The sequence below is a fragment of the Carcharhinus amblyrhynchos genome, chromosome 9, assembly GCF_965287045.1.
Source record: "Carcharhinus amblyrhynchos chromosome 9, sCarAmb.v2.hapA, whole genome shotgun sequence".
NCBI lineage: Eukaryota > Metazoa > Chordata > Chondrichthyes > Carcharhiniformes > Carcharhinidae > Carcharhinus > Carcharhinus amblyrhynchos.
This window is the reverse complement of record NC_137332.1, coordinates 13857052-13877727: the sequence shown is the minus strand read 5'-3', so window position 1 is coordinate 13877727 and position 20676 is coordinate 13857052. Positions and strand designations below refer to the sequence as shown.

At 43.5% G+C, this 20676-nt stretch overlaps 1 protein-coding gene across 4 annotated transcripts in view; it reads right to left on the bottom strand.

Moving 5' to 3' along the window:
* Positions 1–20676, bottom strand: part of LOC145347598 (volume-regulated anion channel subunit LRRC8D-like) — a 104632-nt gene that overhangs the window by 62446 nt on the left and 21510 nt on the right. For 3 of the 4 annotated variants that reach the window (XM_080195192.1, XM_080195190.1, XM_080195191.1), the window contains exon 2: positions 19218–19357. The gene's annotated coding sequence lies outside the window, so the exon portion shown is untranslated. Of the gene's footprint in view, positions 1–14467; positions 14867–19217; positions 19358–20676 lie in introns of all 4 variants that reach the window. The other variant, XM_080195193.1, reaches the window with a different exon arrangement.

Below are 20676 nucleotides of genomic sequence, written 5' to 3'. Positions count from 1 at the left end.
GGAGACTGGATAAACCTCATATCTGTGTGGTGTATGTATGTGTGCGTGGAGGAAGATCCCCCTTATTGTTGAGAGGTTGGTGGTGCTTCCACAGCTCTCAGGATCCAACACGTTAGGTTCTCGACCTATATAAAAGCCCACCCACCGCGGAGGCGGATGAATAGCGAGAGCTGTTGGAATCAGCCTGCAAGCCCTCCAATTATATTTAAAGTTAGTCACTTGCATATGCACTGGATTCCCACTTGCTATGGGTGGGAACTTGATCGTGGCCAATAGTGCAGCCTGAAAAGGGTCACGGGGTTTGGTGCTCAGTGCAAAAGCTGTCTTTGCATCCACGCCTGATTCTCTGGGCCATCGCGATTTGTGATTGTACCTTGCGGACCTGCCTCCTGCAGCACATTTAAGTAAAGTTTAAATATGCTAATCTGGTTCACACACTTAGGGAGCATGATCCAGATTACATCACAGCACAGGGACTGGGAGATTCTCAAGGGGGGTTTGCCCCAGCACTAAAGTGCTGCGGTTCTACACATCAAGTGCGATCTACATATGAATACACGGGGCTAGAGAATGGCCCCGTGTGTGAGACAGTAGCCCCAACTCAATAATAGAACATAGAACATTACAGCGCAGAACAGGCCCTTCGGCCCACGATGTTGCGCCGACCAGTAAAAAGCAATGACCCTCTAACCTAAACCAATCCCTTTCCATCCATAAACCTATCCACGGATCTCTTAAACACCCCCAAACTAGGCGCATTTACAACTGCAGCAGGCAGGGCATTCCAATCCCTCACCACCCTCTGGGTAAAGAACCTACCAATAAGGCGAGTTATCACTTGCAGCTTGCTCTCGGATCAAAACGTGTCAGTACCTCTGAATCTGTCAGCCTTCTTAAACGCAGCGTCACAGGGTTCTGTCCATTCTCAGGCGTTATTCTGGCACAGAAGCTCATGCTGGAGTTTCCAATTGTGGAATCAATCTCCCATAATTACTCAGCTCAAAGAATGAGCGAAGCTGGCTGATATTCTGGGGAGCTGGAACATCCGGAATAGCCTTAACCTTGGAGGGTACTATGCGAAATCCAGCAGCATCAGTGACACGCCCCAAATATTCCAGAGTGCTGTAAAAACTCGTGTTGGTCTTTACAACGACCGTACTCCTCTAACTTATGTAGGTGGCACCCAAGTTCTTGGAGATCCTCATTAGTCTTCCTCATAACCAAGAACTCATCAAGATAGCACTGGACTTCAGGACAGCCACTCCTCAAGATCTGGTTCACTGACCTCCAAAACAGGGCTGGAGATGAAGTTATTGCAAAAAGTAAACGGCAATATTTATACAGTGTGTTGTGATGGTTAATCTATAAGTTTTGGAAGAATCGATAAATCTATAAATTTGGAAGAACAGAAGATCTTTGGCATAAGAAATAGGAGCAGGAGTAGGCCATCTAGCCCTTCGAGCCTGCCCCGCCATTCAATAAGATCATGGCTGATCTGAAGTGGCTCAGTTCCACTTTCCCACTTTCTCCCCATAACCCTTAATCCCCTTGCCCACCAAAAACCTATCTACCCGCGTCTTAAATATATTTAGTGAAGTAGCCTCCACCACTTCAACGGGCAGAGAATTCCAGAGATTCACCACCCTTTGAGTGAAGAAGTTCCTCCTCAACTCTGTTCTAAACTGCCACCCCCTTATCTTGAGGCTGTGCCCTCTAGTCCTGCTGTCCTTTCTGGGCGGGAAGAACCTCTCCACCTCTACCCTATCCATCCCTTTCATCATCTCATACGTCTCAAACTCTGCCTGTCTCACCAATGACTCAGGACATTCTGCACATGAATGATAACTGCAAATACACACTGTAGAACCATAGCATGTTAGCCACGTACTAATTCAAGTTGGTATTAAAGAGAACTTCCAAAAACTCACTTTTTTACAACCATTTAATATTTCATATTCTGATACTGCTTAGTGAATAATAGTTATATTGGGTCATATAAACAGAAGATGCACTGAGCTGAAAACTGTCCTATGACCTCTACTGTTAAATTTATTGGAAAAACATGGATAATATGTTAAATGCATGTTGCTACTATTATTATCACTACATTCCTCCACCCCAAAGCATTTTAAACATGTAGACCTTTGTGCTAAATATTTATAGTGGTTAGTTGTCTGTTTAACTCTTAAATTTTAAACACACTTATCCCACAGTCCAAAGATGTACAGGTTAGATGGATTGGCCGTGCTAAATTGTCCCTTAGTGTCGGGGCAGGGGTGGAAATGATGTGTTGGGGGGGGAGCTAGGGAAATGCATGGGGTTACAGGGATAGGGCCTGGGTGGGATTGTAGTCGCTGCACACTCACTCAAAAAAGGGTTGAATGGCCTCCTTCTGCACTGTAGGATTCTATGATTCTACAGTAAGAAAGTCTTTGTGACTTATCATCCACATGTATCTGTAAGTATATGTGGTACAAGTCCAGTTTATTTCTGGACACCAGCCAGGCCTGCGACAAAGGTCCTCAGCCCAGTGAAGTGGATGTTGTTTAGCACTTGACATGGGATTAACAGTAACCTTGAAATCCCCACAAATGCGTATGGAACCATCATCTTGCTTGAGCATTGGAATTATAGGTGTTACTCAGTCACTTTGCGGGGGGGGGAACAGATGCCAAGGCTCCTTTCTTTGATTTAATTTATTATTGTCACATGTATTAGTATACACTCAAAAGTATTGTTTCTTGCGTGCTAAAAAGACAAAAACATCTTCTTCATAGAGAGGAGAGAGAGTGCAGAATGTGGTGTTACATAGTTAGGGTATAGAGAAAGATCCACTTTTCTTGACCTGATGCTCCAGGTCAACTTCAACTTTCAGCCATCTGGCATGATGCTCAGTTCTGGCCTTTGGAAACTCTGGCTGAGAGTCAGCTTTGATTTGCAATTTTATAGCAAGTTCCCTGCGTGTTTCCCAAATCTCGTTCGAAAGGACAGCATGTTTTTGTACAACAGCTGACAGACCAGTTTCTTCTATTACAATGCTATGCATGTCCATCCAGTTTAACTGGATCTTCTCTAACCACAACTGTCCCACTTACATTGATTTCAGGAAGCGTAAAAGGAGAACATGCCCCTGTCTACATCAATGGGGACAAAGTAGAAAGGGTTGAGAGCTTCAAGTTTTTAAGGTGTCCAGATCAGCAACAACCTGTCCTGGTCCTCCCCCATACCGACACTATAGTAAAGAAAGTCCACCAACACCTCTATTTTCTCAGAAGATAAAGGAAGCTTGGCATGTCAGCTACGACTCTCACCAACTTTTACAGATGCACCAGAGAAAGCATTCTTTCTGGTTGTATCACAGCTTGGTATGGCTCCTGCTCTGCCCAAGACCGCATGTAACTACAAAAGGTTGTGAACGTAACCCAGTCCATCGCATCTCCCATCCACTTGCCCTGTCTGCACTTCCCGGTGCCTTGGGAAAGCAGCCAGCATAATTAAGGACCCTACGCATTCTGGACGTTCTCTCTTCCACCTGCTTCCTTTGGGAAATAGATACAAAAGTCTGAGGTCATGTACCAACCGACTCAAGAACAACTTCTTCCCTGCTGCTGTCAGACTTTTGAATGGACTTGCCTTGCAGTAAGCTGATGTTTTTCTACACCCTAGCTACGACTGTAACACTACATTCTGCGCTCTCTCCTTTCCTTCTTTATGAACGATATGTTTTGTCTGTATAATAGATAAGAAACAATACTTTTCATTATGTTAATACATGTGACAATAACAAATCAAAAATCAGAAAATGCTGGAAAATCTCAGCAGGTCTGACATCTGTGGAGAGAGAATAGATGATGTGGATGTGCCAGCGTTGGACTGGGGTAAACACATTAAGAAGTCTGACAACACCAGGTTTTAGTCCAACCGATTTATTTGATAGTAAACTCACAAGCTTTCGAGGGGACTCCCTCCGTCAGGTGAAGATGATGAATGGGATGGATAGGATAGAGGTGGAGAGACTCTTCCCGCTCAAAAAAGACAGTAGGACTAGGGGGCACAGCCTCAAGATAAAGGGGAGGCGGTTTAGAACGGAGTTGAGGAGGAACTTCTTCACTCAAAGGGTGGTGAATCTCTGGAATTCTCTGCCCATTGAAGTGGTGGAGGCTGCCTCACTAAATATTTTTAAGAAGCGGGTTGATGGGTTCTTGATAAGAGAGGGGATTAAGGGTTATGGGGAGAGGGCGGGAAAGTGGAACTGAGCCACGACCTTGATCTTATTGAATGGCGGGGCAGGCTCGAAGGGCTAGATGGCCTACTCCTGCTCCTATTTCTTATGTTCTTATGTGAATGGAGAGTTCTGGCCTCGGACAGAGCATATAAAGCACAGACAGTTTAGGGATTACTGATTAGAATGCGAATCTTTACACCTAACCTGCTGTTCAAGTCCTAAAGTAGCTGACAATGTGTGTGGAAGGAGCACTGATCACAGGTTAAAGAGATGTGTATTGTCTCCAGACAGCACAGTGAGTGAGGTTTTGCAAACCCAGGCAAGTCACGGGGGTTACAGATAGTGCGACATGAACTTAGGTTCCACACACATTGTCAGCCACTTTAGGACTTGAACAGCAGGTCAGGTGTAAAGATTCGCATCCCAATCAGTAATCTCTAAACTGTCTGTGCTTTATATGCTCTGTCCGAGGCCAGAGATCTCCATTCACCTGACGAAGAGGGAGTCCCCTCGAAAGCTTGTGAGTTTACATAAGAACATAAGAAATAGGAGCAGCAGTAGGCCATCTAGCCCTTCGAGCCTGCCCCGCCATTCAATAAGATCATGGCTGATCTGTTGTGGCTCAGTTCCACTTTCCCGCCCTCTCCCCATAACCCTTAATCCCCTCTCTTATCAAGAACCCATCAACCCGCTTCTTAAAAATATTTAGCGAGGCAGCCTCCACCACTTCGACGGGCAGAGAATTCCAGAGATTCACCACCCTTTGAGTGAAGAAGTTCCTCCTCAACTCCGTTCTAAACCGCCTCCCCTTTATCTTGAGGCTGTGCCCCCTCGTCCTACTGTCTTTTTTGAGCGGGAAGAATCTCTCCACCTCTATCCTATCCATCCCATTCATCATCTTATACGTCTCAATGAGATCTCCCCTCATTCTTCTAAACTCTAACGAGTACAAGCCTAGTTTATTCAGCCTCTCCTCATAGCTCAATCCCCTCAACTCCGGTATCAGCCTAGTAAACCTCCTCTGCACTCCCTCCAGGGCCAAAATATCCTTGCGCAGGTGCGGCGCCCAAAACTGCACACAGTACTCCAGCTGCGGCCTCACCAATGCCCTATACAGCTGCAGCAAGACCTCCCTACTTTTATATTCAATCCCCCTCGACTAAAACCTGGTGTTGTCAGACTTTTTACTGAGAGAGAATAGAGCCAGTGTTTCAATGCTGGATGACCTTTCAACAGTGGTAGTCTGTCCGGTTAGAATCATAGCATCCCTTCAGTGCAGAAGGAGGCCATTCAGCCCATCAAGCCTGCACCAAACAACAATCCCATCCAGGTCCTTACATATTTAGTCTGCTAGTCTCCCTGACATTTAGGGGCAATTTTGTATAGCCAATCAACCCAACCTGCATTTCTTTGCTGTGCGGGAGGAAACCAGAGCACCCAGAGAAAACCCACGCAGACACAGGGAGAACATGCAAACGCCACACAGACAGTGACCCAAAGCTAGAACTGAATCCAGGTCCCTGACGCTGAGAGACAGCAGCGCTAACCACTCTGCCGACAAGTTCCACATTAACGTCTGTTCTGCCCACCATAGGTATAGATTGCCTCATACATATTTTCGAAACCATTTTTGCAGGCATCAAGGGGAGATGCTTAAGCTTTTTCTTATAAATAGCATCAGAGAAACTGTTGCTCCTGTATCCAGGTCCTGTGGACCACTTGCAACTGACAATATGTGGAGGAACTCTTCAGACTCAGTGTCACTCTGCTTCTCCCATTCCTGCTGTACGGCATCCAGATTCTTCTTCTTGCCTCACCTGCAGATGCTTTTTCTCTGGTTTGCTTTTCAGATTCAATGCTTTTTTTCTTTGTTTTTACAGGCACACAGAAACACAAGAAATAGAAGCAGGAACAAGTCACCAGGCCCTTCAAACCTGTCCTGCCATACAATATGATCATGGTTGATCCATGCCAGCCTCAGCTCCTTTTAAGAATATAAGAACATAAACATAAGAACATAAGAAATAAGAGGAGTAGGCCATCTAGCCCTTCGAGCCTGCCCGCCATTCAATAAGATCATGGCTGATCTGTCATGGTTCAGTTCCACATTCCCGCCCTCTCCCCATAACCATTTCTCTCTCGATTCCTCAATCTATCAAATATTTATTCACCTCCACTTTCAATACTTCCAATGATCCAGCTTCCACTATCCTTTGGGGCAGAGAATTCCAGACATTCACCACCCACTGCAAGAAGAAATTTCTATGCACCTCAGCCCTTTATCTTGTAGCCCTTTCCCTTGTTCGAGACTCCCCCACTAATAAAAACATCTCACCATTCACCCGGTCAAGCCCCCTCATGATCTTATATGTTTGAATAAGGTCACCCCTCACTCTTTTAAACTCCCAGACTATTTAGTCTCTCTTGATAGAGCAATCTTCTCATCCTGGAATTAGCCTGGTGAATCTCCTTTGGACTGACTCCAACGTTACTGTATCCTTTTATAGGTAAGGGGACCAAAACTGTATGCAATATTCCAGGTCAGGCCTCACCAACACCCTGTACAATTGCAAAAAAAAAAAATCCATATTTTTAGACCCCCAACCCCTTTGCAATAAAGGCCAAAATGCTGTTTATCTTATAAACTACTTATGGAACCTGCCTACTAACTTTTTGTAATTCATGCACTCAAACACCTAGATCCCTCTATACTTCGTTCACCTGCAGATTCTCCATTTAGATAATAATCTGCCTTTTGAATGCTCCTTCCTACCCAAGTGTATGACCTCACACTTGCCCACATTAAACTCCTTTGGCCAGGTCTTCACCCAATCTATCTATCTATCTACATCCCTTTGGAGAATCACAATATCCTCAACACAACATGCCCTTTCACCTATCTTCGTATCATCGGTAAATTTGGAAACTTTACATTCTGTTCCTTCCTCCCAGTCATGAATGTAAATAGTGAATAATTGCGCGCTAAGAACTGATCCCTGCGGTACTCCACTAGTTACTTTTTTCCTCTCTGAAATGGATCCATCTTATTCCTCATGCTCAAATGTCCCTTCTTGTCAACACTGACAGCACTCAAGGTCACTGCACCAACATTCATATGGATGGTGACCAGGCTTTCGACAATGGCAACATTTTCGGCTGCCTATCCTGTGTGCTTAATTGTCACGTTAGGCAGTCAGGTAAATGCATTGAGCTGCTTTGCTTCTTTCACAGCCAGCTCTATTATATCTGCAATCTCTATGGTTTTCTGCAAGGTGCAATTAGGCTCTGTTACAAAGCATTTCTGGATTGCTTAACTACGAAGGCTAAAGACCAACCTGTCACAGAAGATATCATTCAGTGCTTCATTGTGAATTCAATGTTCAGTGAGCTTTTTAAGTACTGTGCTACATACTGTGCAATTGTTTCTCCATCTACTTGGTTTCCTTTCTGAAACCTGAACCTTTCTGCTCTGACTTGGGTAGCTTGGGGGAGAAATGCATCTCCAGGACTTTTATAATGTCCTTATAGGATTTTGTGCCAGGTTTTTCAGGCTGCGTCAAGCTTCTTAATAACCCAATGGTTTTCATCTGTCAGAAAGTTGATACCTTTCTATCATCAAGGACAAAAAAGAGAAAAGGTTTAGTGTACAGCTCTCACCAACTTCTATAGATTCACCATAGAAAGCATTCTTTCTGGCTGTATCACAGCTTGGTATGGCTCTGTCCAAGACCGCAAAAAACTACAAAGGGTCGTGAACGTAGCCCAGTTCATTACACAAACCAACCTCTCATCCATTGACACTTTCCACTGCCTCAGAAAAGCAGCCACCATACATAAGGACCCCACGCACCCTGGACATTCTCTCTTCTACCTTTTTCAGTTGGGAAAGAGGTACAAAAGTCTGAGATCACGTACCAACCGACTCAAGGACAGCTTCTTTCTTGCTATCAGACTTTTGAATGGACCTACCTCACATTAAATTGATTCTACACCCATTATATTCTGCACTCTCTCCTTTCCTTCTCTATGAATGGTATGCTTTGTCTGTATAGTGCACAAGAAACAGTACTTTTCACTGTATGTTAATACATGTGACAATAATAAATCACATCAGATCAGTATAGGACCTCCACTGTTTAACAGTCTCTTCAAATTGTCCCATAAGTGCGGTAAGCATGGCCATTCTCAGCCTTTTTCTGTAGTCTGTCAGTTACTGTTTTAAACATGCTGCCATTTTCAGAGCATTGCAGAATTGTTTTCACTTCAAAGCTGCGACTGCAGCTGTCGGTTCTGTCGGCCGTGACTTCCCCCACTTTGCCCGGCTCATGGGCAACATGGCTGCACTCTGTTTTAGAGTATTTAAAAACCGTTGCTGGTTAAGCACAGCAGCAATCTCGGTTCTTTTTTTTCTGAGCAATTGGAGAAGTATATTTTTTCACTTTTTACTTGGCAGGGACTCTCTCGTGCTCTCTAGGATTCCTGCGCTTTGGGAGTCCTGGAAGATCTGTGATCCGAGCTGACCCATTTTCATTTCACTTGTAATTCATTAGCCTCCAGTAGATCTTTCATTATTATTGCTGTTTCTTAAAAAAAATTCAGAATTTTTTCTTTAAACCTTCTGAAGAGCAGCTTTCTTTACATACTCTGCAATTCCCTTTTAAATTCTGCAGGTTTCTTTTTGTTTCAAACTCCGCAGGTCCTTGTGCTTAACTGCCAGTCTTTTCTGCCCTGCAGTAATAATCCAACACGAGGTTCATAAAGTTTCCTCACTTCACTTTCACTTTGAGCGGCAATTTGCAAAGGTCCATTATCCTCGTCGCCAGTTTGTTGTGTTTTTGGTCCTGTTGTCCGTCAAGATCAAGGAGTACACAAGTAGATATGAACATTGGAACTGTCCATTAGTGCTGTCACAGTCAAACTAAAATAAAATATGGGTCCTGCAATGGTGGCATAGTGATTAGCACCGCTGACTCTCAACGCTAGGGACCCAGGTTCAATTCTTGGCTTAGGTCACTGATTGAAATCGGGTCTGCACGTTCTTCCAGTGTCTGTGTGGGTTTCATCCCACAGTCCGAAAGACGTGCTGGTTAGGTGCATTAACCGTGCTAAATTCTCCCTCAGTGTATCCGAACAGGCACCGGAGCGTGGCGACTAGGGGATTTTCACAGTAATTTCATTGCAGTGTTAATGTAAGCCTACTTGTGACAATAATAAATAAACTTTAAAACTTTATACTGCACTGGCTTTCAAAGTATGGCAAGGCAGACAAGACATACAATACATAACACTCACTTATATATTGGGGGGGGGGGGGGGGGTAGAATCAGCCTCAGGTGTTTATATGCACAGGCCTGAGCATTAAACACAAGTGGCTACCACAGCCAGGTTTGATGCTATTTTCCCACTTAACAAGTTAACCCTGCACTTCTTGGGGCAAAATTTTTCCATCCCACCCGCTACAATGGTGGGTGGGCAGAACAGGACAATGTAAAAGGTTTGTTGACCACGGGCAATATTTTCCAGTCTTGGGAAGAGCATGGCTGGAAAATCCCACCCTTGATACTATTCAGAAACACAAACTTGAGCCGAGATCACCTTTCCTTGGTCCAAAGTCAAAGTTAGAGCATCCCTGTGCCAGTCCCAAATAACTTTGAAATGAAACACTAAACTAGCCAGCTTTAATGAGCTGTTCAATAAAGAAATTCAATAACTTTACAATGTCATTTGGAGATAGATTTTGAAATCTTGAAGGAGATGTTATTGTTGGGGATGGGAGCATTTTGGTTCAGATGAGCAACAAATACACTTAAAAACTGAGACAAAAGAGAAAGATGAAGATTCCGATTGTACTGTTGATGCAAAATAAACCACGTCAATAAAGTGAAACCACCCCCTTCCTCAACACATCCTTTGATTTCTACTCAACAAAAATAGGTGCCATGGTTAATCTTCTGTCGGGTTATTGCTTTCTGAGAGTTATACTGTTTAGGGCTGGAGATGTACAGGGCATGTTCACAATTCCAAACACTATGCCTCAGTGCATTTCATTTAGATCTTTATTGTTTTCATCCAATTAAGGGAGCAGGATGTTCTGCAATAAAAGGTGATGACTTCATGTAAACAAGCAAAATCCTGAATCGAGCCTGCAATTTGATCAGTAAAAAAAGGTCTTAATATGTTAAGGGAGTGTCATTTGTGTAACAGCGTTTTGTGCATGAGTCAATAATTGTATCAAATTAGCTGCATTGCAGGTGATATAGAGAAATGACAAATGTTTTTAACATGTTCTACTTGACCAAATTATTGTGCAAGAGTAATTTAACTTTGCATTTTGAGGGGAACTTTAGTAATTCTTCATCCAAAACAGAAATAAGATAACATTTATTCAATGAATTAAGCAAGTTATTTAATATCAGCTCCAAAAAGATAGGAGCAATTGTTAACACATTACCTCAGCCAATTTAAAAGATGTGCAGGCTAGGTGGATTGGCCACGCGAAATTGCCCCAAGATGTGGACATTAGGGGGATTGGCAATGATAAATGAGTAGAGTTTAGAACGGACAGGAGGACCTGCGTGGGATGCTCTTTCAGAGAGTCAGTGTAAGCTCAATGGACCAAATGGCCTCCTTCTGTACTGTAGGATTTCTATGGTGCAATCTTAGCATCATGTTGACCAATCTGAACTTTTGGATCCATAGGCTGCCCATTCCCATGATACATCTCTCGCCCCCGTAACAATCGCCCACCTCCACCTCTGCCTCAGCTTATCTGCTGCTGAAACCCTCATCTGTACCTTTGTTAACCTCTTGACTCGACTACTGCAATTCACTCCTGGGCTTGGATTCCCACCCTGCTTCTTCTGTAAACTACTCAAGCTCATCAAAATGTTTGCTGCCCATAACCTAACACACCCTCCACCCAATGACCAATTTTAGCAATTATTTCAGTAATGCTAAACTTCTCAAAATGCTAAAAAAAAAAAGAAGTTACTTCACATCCAGTTATCCTGTAGAAATTCAGGTCAAATTGGGACATAAAAGCAAGTTTTAAATTCCACCTACATAATGGCTTCAAGCAATAAGATGGGTTCTTGTTTGGTGAAGAGATCAAAGGTTACAAGGAAAAAGTGGGAGAATGGGGTTGCAAGCCATGACTGAATGGCAGAGCAGACACAATGGGCCGAATGGCCTAATTTTGCTCCTATATCTTACGATCAACTCATCTCAGCATGACAGTCCACTATAAACAGTCAGAAAGCTCTTGCAGTCTGTTACAGGGAACTTATCTTCTTTCTCTGAAAACTGCACTGAATGCAAAGCTAGGAGTTAAAAAAAAAATACAGACAGAACATCATTTATTTTCAGTCCCAAAATGCCAATTAAGCCAGCTTAAAAGAGGATGGACTTTTTACAGCCCCTTATTTGAGAGAGACTGGCAGCTCGAGGTGACGTTTGTATCATCACCTGGTTACTTAAGCATTATCAGAACAAGTTTGAAAATCACCTACCAGTTTCCATTTTCTCCTCCCCCCTCCCCCGCAGTAAAGTTGATGACTCAAGAGGATATATCAAGTTTCTACAGTCACATTTTGGCAAACTGATAGGAGTATAGCTCTCAAAGAAGATAAGTGCTAGGTTAGAATTTTTTTTGAAAGATAGAAGCGCTCAGCCAGATCAGACCATAAGACAATCAGACGCAGGAGCAGAAGTCGGCCATTCAATCCATTAAGTCTGTTCCACCATTCAATGAGATCATTCTGACCTGATAATCCTCCTCTCCATTTTCCCACCCAATCCCAATAACCCTGGATTCCTTTACGGATTAAAAACCTGCCCCTCTCAGCCTGGAACAAACCTAATGACCCAACCGCTGTGGTAAAGAATCCCACAGATTCACTACCCTCCAGAGCAAAAAAAACCCACTCATCTCACCTGTCTTAGATGGGCGATCCCTTATTCTGAGATTATGCCTTCTGGTCATAGACTCTTTCACAACGGGAGGCAACCTTTCAGCATCTGCCCTATCTAGGTCCCTGAAAATTCTACTGCTGGAATTTTACTGCCCCGGGCGGGCGGAACAGAATTCTCCGTTGATCTTGGGCGGGATTTTACAAGCTTCGCCCGAGTGAGGCCGTAAAATAGCTCTCTATATGTCTCAGTTAGGTCACCTCTTACTCTGGGTTCAGGCCCAACCCACTCAACATCCCGTCATAAGAAAACCCCTCCATTCTTGGGTTCAACCTTCTCTGGATTGCCCCAGTGAGTAATCACAGCAAACGACAGTAATAAAATGGAGGGGATTTTTCTGAAGTGTGCATATGAGAATTAACCATCAACATCAGCCATGATCTTATTGAATGACGGAGCAGGCTCGAGGGGTCACACGGCCTACTCCTGCTGTGAGCTCTTATGTTCTTTAAGTCTGACAACAAGGCAAAAATGACAACTGCAGAGCTACACTGCGAGTAAAAAGGTTTGGAACAAATGGGATAATTAAGAAATAACAAGATTGCAACACAAGAAGGTTAAATCAGCTTCAGCACATTCCACTGAGCAGCTGTTACCCAGCACTAAGATCTTGTGGGGCTGGAGGGGCGATTGAATATGCTGGTGATCTCTGTACGAGCTGTTGCCAACAGGCTCCGAAAGTTCCAGGTTTCTTTCAGGGAAAGGGCTCTAAGCAAGTGCAGACGCACCAACATCAAAAACAAAAGGAAATTAACTTGCCGGAAGGGTTAAAATAAAAAAATACCGAGCAGCTGCCAGCCGGGACACAAGAACAGCTTAGAGAAAACAAGAAAGCTTTCTGGTAAAGATTTACTTGGAATGAACAAACAGGAAATGGGCCTGCCCAAACATAGCGGCAGTTTTCATCGTGTGTGGACCGGCTGGAAAGTTCACAATACTTAGAGTCTAGATCTGGGGGAGGAACAGTGGTTAACACTGCTGCCTCCCAGCGCCAGGGACCCGGGTTTGAGTCTTGGCTTGAGTCACTGTGTGGAGTCTGCACGTTCGCCCGGGGTGCTCCAGTTTCCGCCCATAGTCCAAAAGACGTGCTGATTTGATAAATTGGCCGTGCTAAATTTTCCCTCAGTGTACCCGAACAGGTATCGGAGTGTGGCGATTGGGGATTTTCACAGTAACTTCATTGCAGCGATAATGCAGGAACACTTGTGACACCAATCGATAAACTTTTAACACAGGATTTGACACTAGTATCTCAAAAGTAAATTCCGTTAACTGATTCTCTCACACACACACACACACACACACACACACACACACACACACACACACACACACACACAGACAACTGTAACCCAAACCTCCATCAGGAAACAGCTGTCCTAAACATCATACCAATCAACCAAAGCTTCATGCAGGTCAGAGACAGTTTGTAGCCAGAGGCGGAGTGGGTGACACTCACCGCTGAACTGGAGGAAAGCTGTCCCACAACAAATTGAGTAATCTCTTGTGGTGCAGGATTCCCCTGTCTCAATGACAGCTTCAATCAGGTGCCAGGTCAAAGAGATCACCCTGGGTCCAGCCAGTGATATCAGCAAGCAGGATAAACACTGCAGTATCCCGACAGGCAGCAAACCAGGAAGTTAAAAAAACACCTTAACCTTCACTCTTAATTAAAGATGGCAAAATAATTGATTCCGATCAGATTTAGATCGAATAAAGCTAAACCAACAATATAAAGTGAATTTGACAGTCCTGTCCCAGAAATTATTTTGATTTGTTCTCTTGTTTTTTTTAATTGATGGAATATACCCATTTTCCACATTGCTGTGCAGATACCTGGTCTCAGAGTTGTACTGGAATATCTCAGCTTTTAGTGCAATTCATTTGTGGACCATGGGCATCGCTGGCTGGCTAGCATTTATTGCCCATCACTAGTTGCCCCGAGGGCAGCTGACAGTCAACACATTGCTGTGACTCTGGAGTCACATGTAGGCCAGACTGGGTAAGGACGGCAGATTTTCCTCCCTATAGGACATTAGTGAACCAGATGGGTTTTTCCAACAATCAACAATGGTTTTGTGGTCATCAGTAGATTTTTAATTCCAGATATTTTTTATGGAATTCAAATTCCATCATCTGCTGTGACAGGATTCAAACCCGTGTCCCCAGAACATTAGCTGAGTTTCTGGATTAATATTCCAGCGATAAAAATCGCTAGGCCTCCCACAGGCTAAGAGGGCGACTGTCTCTATTGAATAGGTCCTCTGCACTTACCACTGAGATGTTGTTTGCTGTGTCCAGTGCAGTCAGTTGTTTCGTTATGTCACATGGAGTAAATTGAATTAGCTTGTCACTGGCGGCAGAGAAGGATCATCCATTTTGAAACTGTTAGCTGAAGCCTTGCGTCCTACACTCTCATGGTGGTCGAGGGTGGCAGTGTTCCTGGAATTTCCCATTCGCTGCGTGGCTGCTTGTCACTACCTTCCACCTGAAGTGAGACAGATCCTTGCCCTGACCCATCGGTGGTGTTGATTGCTCAACTCCCGTCTACACACTGCTGCTGTGGCTGTTTAGTCTGCGGGTAACCAACCCGGTGTCGCAGCTCCACCCCACACCTCACCTTGAGGCATAAAGTCAGAAAATGTCAGAAATACTCAGCAGGTCAGGCAGCATCTGGAGGAGAGAGAAATAGAGTTAACGTTTCGGGTCCATGACCTTGCATCAGAACTGGATGATGTTAGAGCGGAAACAGGTTCAAAGCAAGTACAGAACAGGCAAAAAAAAAGGTGGGGGGGGGGGATGGATTGCAAAGGAAACATAAACGGAAGGTCTGTGATTGGGTGGAATTTGTTGGGGGGGGGGCATTCACGGACAAAAGGTACAAAGATGCAAGGTGAGAAGGAGACGGTGATGGGACAAGAGACAAAAAAAAAGAGGTGTAAGTGGGAATAGCAGAATCATTGCCAACAACTGCCTTCAAAATAAACATTGGAGCAGAGATATCTGAAGTTCTAACCGTTTCCAGTTCTGACAGAATGTCACAGATCTGAAACGTTAACTGTCTTTCTCTCTCCACAGATACTGCCTGAGCTGCTGAATATTTCCAGCCTTTTCGGTCTTTATTTCAGATTTGCAGCACCTACAGTATTTTCCATTCTCCTGCGTGCTTGCCTTTACTCCTGGGCAGACCTCTCTGCGTTCAGATCTTAGAATTAATCTAACCATACTAACTCATCCTCCTGTATCCTTTCATTCCCACTCCCACATCAAAGCTGAAGCAAAGTACACCTCTAGTGTTTTCACCATTCCATCATTCTCCAAAAGGATTTTCTTCTTTGCTTCTAACCACAGCACTTTTACAATAAATTAACTGATCATCTACCAGATCAAACATGGCCACTAGAAAAGAACCAAACAGCTTCTACTATTCGACATTTAAAGATAAAACAGTAAAACAAACAAGTGAAGATATCTCTACTTTATGTCCCAATCACAGCTAGAGTACAGACACAATTTTCTTGTGGCCTTTTGCATCAAGTTCATTCATTACGTATTTATGTGTTAAAGTTTCCTTATTAGTCAGAAGTAGGCTTACATTAACACTGCAACAAAAGGTACTGTGAAAATTCTCTAGTCGCCACACTCCAGCGCCTGCTCAGGTACACTGAGGGAGAATTCAGCATGACCAATTCACCGAACCTGCACACCTTTGGAGTGTGGGACAAAACCAGGGCATCCAGAGGAAATGCACACAGACATGGGAAGAACGTGCGAACTCCACACAGATAGTGACCCAAGCCAGGAATCGAACCCAGGTCCCTAGCCTGTGAGGCAGCAGTGCTTACCACTATGCCATTTGTTAGCTAGCCTGTCTTCCTTGTTTATACAGAAAGAAGTCTCACAACACCAGCTTAAAGTCAAAGTTAAAATTGGACTTTAAGCTGGTGCTGAGAGACTTCCGTTTTTACACTAGTCCAACGCAGGCATCTCCACATCATGATTCCCTGTTTATAGCAGCCCAATCATCATTAGAGATTACAACAGAGAACAGCTCATCACACCATTATGCAACCAATTAATTAACTGGTTAATCAAAACACCAAATGAGTTGGTTACAAGGGATTACTTGGGATGCACACAACAGAAACAGTCCAGGGTGGGATTATCATCAGTACAGGCTCAATGGGCCAAATGGCCCCTTCTGCAGTGTAGGGATTCTACGATTCCACTAGACAATTCCACATCAGCTTTTACATTCCCCTTGAGCTTCGACCCTTTTTTAACAAATTTCTTAATTTAGAAAGGGTAGCTTTGGTGAAGTGGAGATAGAAGAACATCAAAAATAAATCCAAGAAAGGAACCCATGGTGAAGACATCACATCAGGAATGGCAAGGTTGTTAGCAGCATTGCAATCTTCCATTTAATAACTAATAAAGTGAGTGGTCAATTTAAAAACTCTCCCAATTTATCTCCCTGTCCTTCCCCCATAAACTAGAAGCGCAGGAACCTACTTTGAGACGCCTATGAATATAGCTTGGGGATCCAGAAAATGGTTACGGGGAGCCGACGGCCTAGTAGTACTAATACAAGACTATTAATCCAGAAACTCAGCTAATGTTCTCGGGACCTGGGTTCAAATCCCACCATGGCAGATGGTGGAACTCGATTTCAATTTTTTAAAAATCTGGAATGAAGAGTCTACTGATGACCATAAACCATTATCAGAAAAACCCTTTGGGGAAGGAAGTCTGCTGTCCTTATCTGATCTGGCCTACATGTGAGTCCAGAGCCACAGCAATGTGGTTGACTTTAAGCTGCCCATCAAAGGGCAACTGGGGATGGACAATAAATGGTGGCCAGCCAGTGAACCAATGTCTCATGAATGTAAACCTACTTGTCAAACTAGTAAATAAACATTAAACTTAAACTTTCACTCACCTATCATTACCTTTTACTGAATTTCTTATCAAAACAAACTGAATGGTTACAGCATTGACAAACAAGAGATGCAGAGCGAAAGACTGTTCAAAAGCATTCAGAACAATGGGACTACCCAGATGCGCACTTAGTATATGCATCACATATTTAAGTGATAAATACAATAACTATCATGTATTGACAGTAGATAGCAATATGCACAAACAACTGACCAAAGAAACACTTGACTAGGAACATAAACAGCAGGAGGCCATTCAGCCCCTCAAGCCAGTTCCACTATTCAATGAGATCATAGCTGATCTATGACCTAGCTCCTCATGTCCCTTAAAATCTTTACATAGAATAGGCCATTCAGCCCTTCGCGCCTACTCTGCCATTCATTTTGATCATCAAATTTAATATCCTGATCCCACTTCCCCATATCCCTTGATCCCTTTAGCCCCGAGAACTACATCTAAATCCTTCTTGAAAATCAACTACTTTCTGTGGTAGTGAATTCCACATATTCACCACTCCCTGGGTGAAGAAATTTCTCCTCACCTCAGTCCTAAAAGATTTATTCCTTATCTTCAAACTATGACCCTTAATTCTGGACTCCCCCACTACTGGGAACACTCTTTCTGAAATCGACCCTGTCTAATCCTGTCAGAATTTTATAAGTTTCTATGAGATCCCCTCTCACTCTTCTAAACACCAGTGAATATAATCCTAACTGACTTAGTCTCTCCTCTTATGACAGACCTGCCATCCCAGGAATCAGCCTGGTTAACAAAAATCCACCTATCTCAGAATTCAAATGTATAACTGATCTGGCATTAATTACCATTTGTGGATGGGAGTTGCAAACTTTTATCATCCTTCGTGTGGTAAATTTCACTCCTAAAACGACCATTTTTTTACTTGTTCCAGACTCTACCACGAACAGAAAATAGCTTCTTTCTCTGCTCCCCTGAATACCTTGTCAAGATCAATCAAATTACCCTATGCCTTTAAATTCCATGGATTTTTTTTATTCATGCATGGGACATGGGCGTCGCTGGCTGGCCAGCATTTATTGCCCATCTCTAGTTGCCTTTGAACTGAGTGGCTTGCTAGGCCATTTCAGAGGGCAGTTGAGAGTCAACAACATTGCTGTGGGTCTGGAATCACAGGTAGGCCAGACCAGGTAAGGACGGCAGATTTCCTTCCCTAAAAGAGCATTAGTGAATGCAATGCTGCATTGTATAATCTCTCCTTGCAATTTAACCCGTGAAGTGCAGTATCACTCTGGTGCTATACTACCTTCAAGCCCTATATGTCCTTCCAAAGATGCAACGCCTTGGACAGTTCAAAGCACTCCAAGACTATTCTAACTGGGACTTTACTAGCTGACAAATGACTTCTACCTTCTATTTTTACTGTACATTACAGAAAATTTGTCATTGAGATTCATAATGTGACAATGGCTGTGAAAGCAAGTTGAATGCAAGGGCAACTGTCAGATGCATAGAGTAAAAATGATAGGGCAACCCAATTTTTTATGAGACTAAATGAGTTATCTTGCATGCAAAATACCATGCAAGCTTTGGGAAATGTTTAAGAGCAAGGAAATTAGATGGATGCCTAGACTAACACAGTGATTAGCACTGCTGCTTCACCACACCAGGGACCTGGGTTCAAATAACCCAGCTTGGGGTATTGTCTGTACGGAGTCTGCAAGTTCTCACAGTGTCTGTGTGGATTTCCTCCAGGTGCTCCAGTTTCCTCCCACAGTCTGAAAGTCATGCTGGTTACATGCATTGGCCATGCTAAATTCTGTGTGGCGAATGAGGGATTTTCACAGCAACTTAATTGCAGTGTTAATGTAAGGCTACTTGTGACACCAATAAATAAACTTTAAGCTTTAATGTGACTTGGGAGAGAGGGTTACAGACATACAAACAAACAAACAAATGCACACACATGTAAACGCACATGATTCCTGCTAAAATAAAGGAGTGATGCAATACACACACACACACACATACATCTCCTGCCAAAATGAAGTTGTGATGAACACAGCTGCAGAATTTGGTTTCACAGAGAAATGTAGATATCTGGACTTACTTGGTTAACTGTGATGCCGAAAGATCAAGTGCAGCTCACTGTCACCAGATGAGGCTGTCAGAACACCTCTTCCATTCTGAAATAGATGCACATCTGCAGAGTTGTGCTTTTACTCAAAAAGCAGAAAGAGGGCAGGATACCTAAAAATACAGAAAATGCTGCTGTTTAAACACTATTTTAATTAGTTCAATTTGAATAAGAACCAGCTCAGTTGACGCTTTGATGTTTACTTGTGTTCCTGTCGCTAGCGTGACATTCAGTGAAAAAGACTTTTACAGGCTTCAGAAAAGTAGTCAAATTGTTGCCTAGAATTTTCAGTTATTTACTCACAAACTAAATGCTATTTGCTATGGCTGTGCTACATTTAGCATCATCAGCTGTCCCTCGATTTGAGAATAGCGGGAAGGCAACAGGCCTTCCTGCTATTGAACAGGCCAATTCTCCACGCACACAGGACAGGGTATCCCATGGGTTAGCGGGATCCGGAGTGCAGGACTTGATTTCTTTTCTTTCCTTCTCTGCCACTGCTCTGCCTCATCAGTCAAGATGTTGGGACTTGAAGCGTGATGCAGCCTAATGGACAAGTTATCACTGCTCTGAGCGAATGGTAGAAAACATCTGTCGGTCATTAATGTCAATGCCACCACACTGGATTTGAAGCATTTTCTTTGTCCTTCGCTGGAATGTCAGCTATTTGAGGATTTGGCAGGGAGAGAGAGAGAGAGAGACACAGACACAGACGGACAATGTCCAACCATTAAAGTTCATTTTGCAGGGGATTTGCCTGAATGCTTGGGGAGCAGACTTCAAGGACACTAGAGTTTGTCTGATAGTCCGCCCAACCCTTGAAACCAGAAGATTATCACGAGACTATTAATCCCGAAACTCAGCTAATCTTCTGGGAACTTGGGTTTGAATCCCGCCACAGCAAGTGGTGGACTTTGAATTCATATAAAAAAAAAATCTGGAATTAAGAATCTACGGATGACCACAAAACCGTTGTCGATTGTCGGAAAAACCCATCTAATTCACTGATGTCCCTTCAGGGAAGGAAATCTGCCGTCCTTACCTAATCTGGCCTACTTTGTGACTCCAGAGCCACAGCAATGTGGTTGACTCTGAACTGCTCTCCAAGGGCAAGTAGGGATAGGCAATAAATGCTGGCCATCCAGGACCACCCATGGTCCCACAGATGAATAAGAAACAAAATGTGTTAGAGTCATTGATGGAATTTCTCTAGCACTCACGTGTTACTGATACATAGTGCAGGTCGCACTACAGTACAGGAGCATGGTGATGACAACTGCTCTGTACAATTAAGTAAACTGTACACAGACAGAGTTTTTGTTGAATTGTGGATATCTTTGTTGACAAACATTCACTTCCATAATGGAAACTGAAAGTGCTGGGAAATCTCAGCAGGTCTGGCAGATTCTGAGGGAAGACAAACAGACATTTA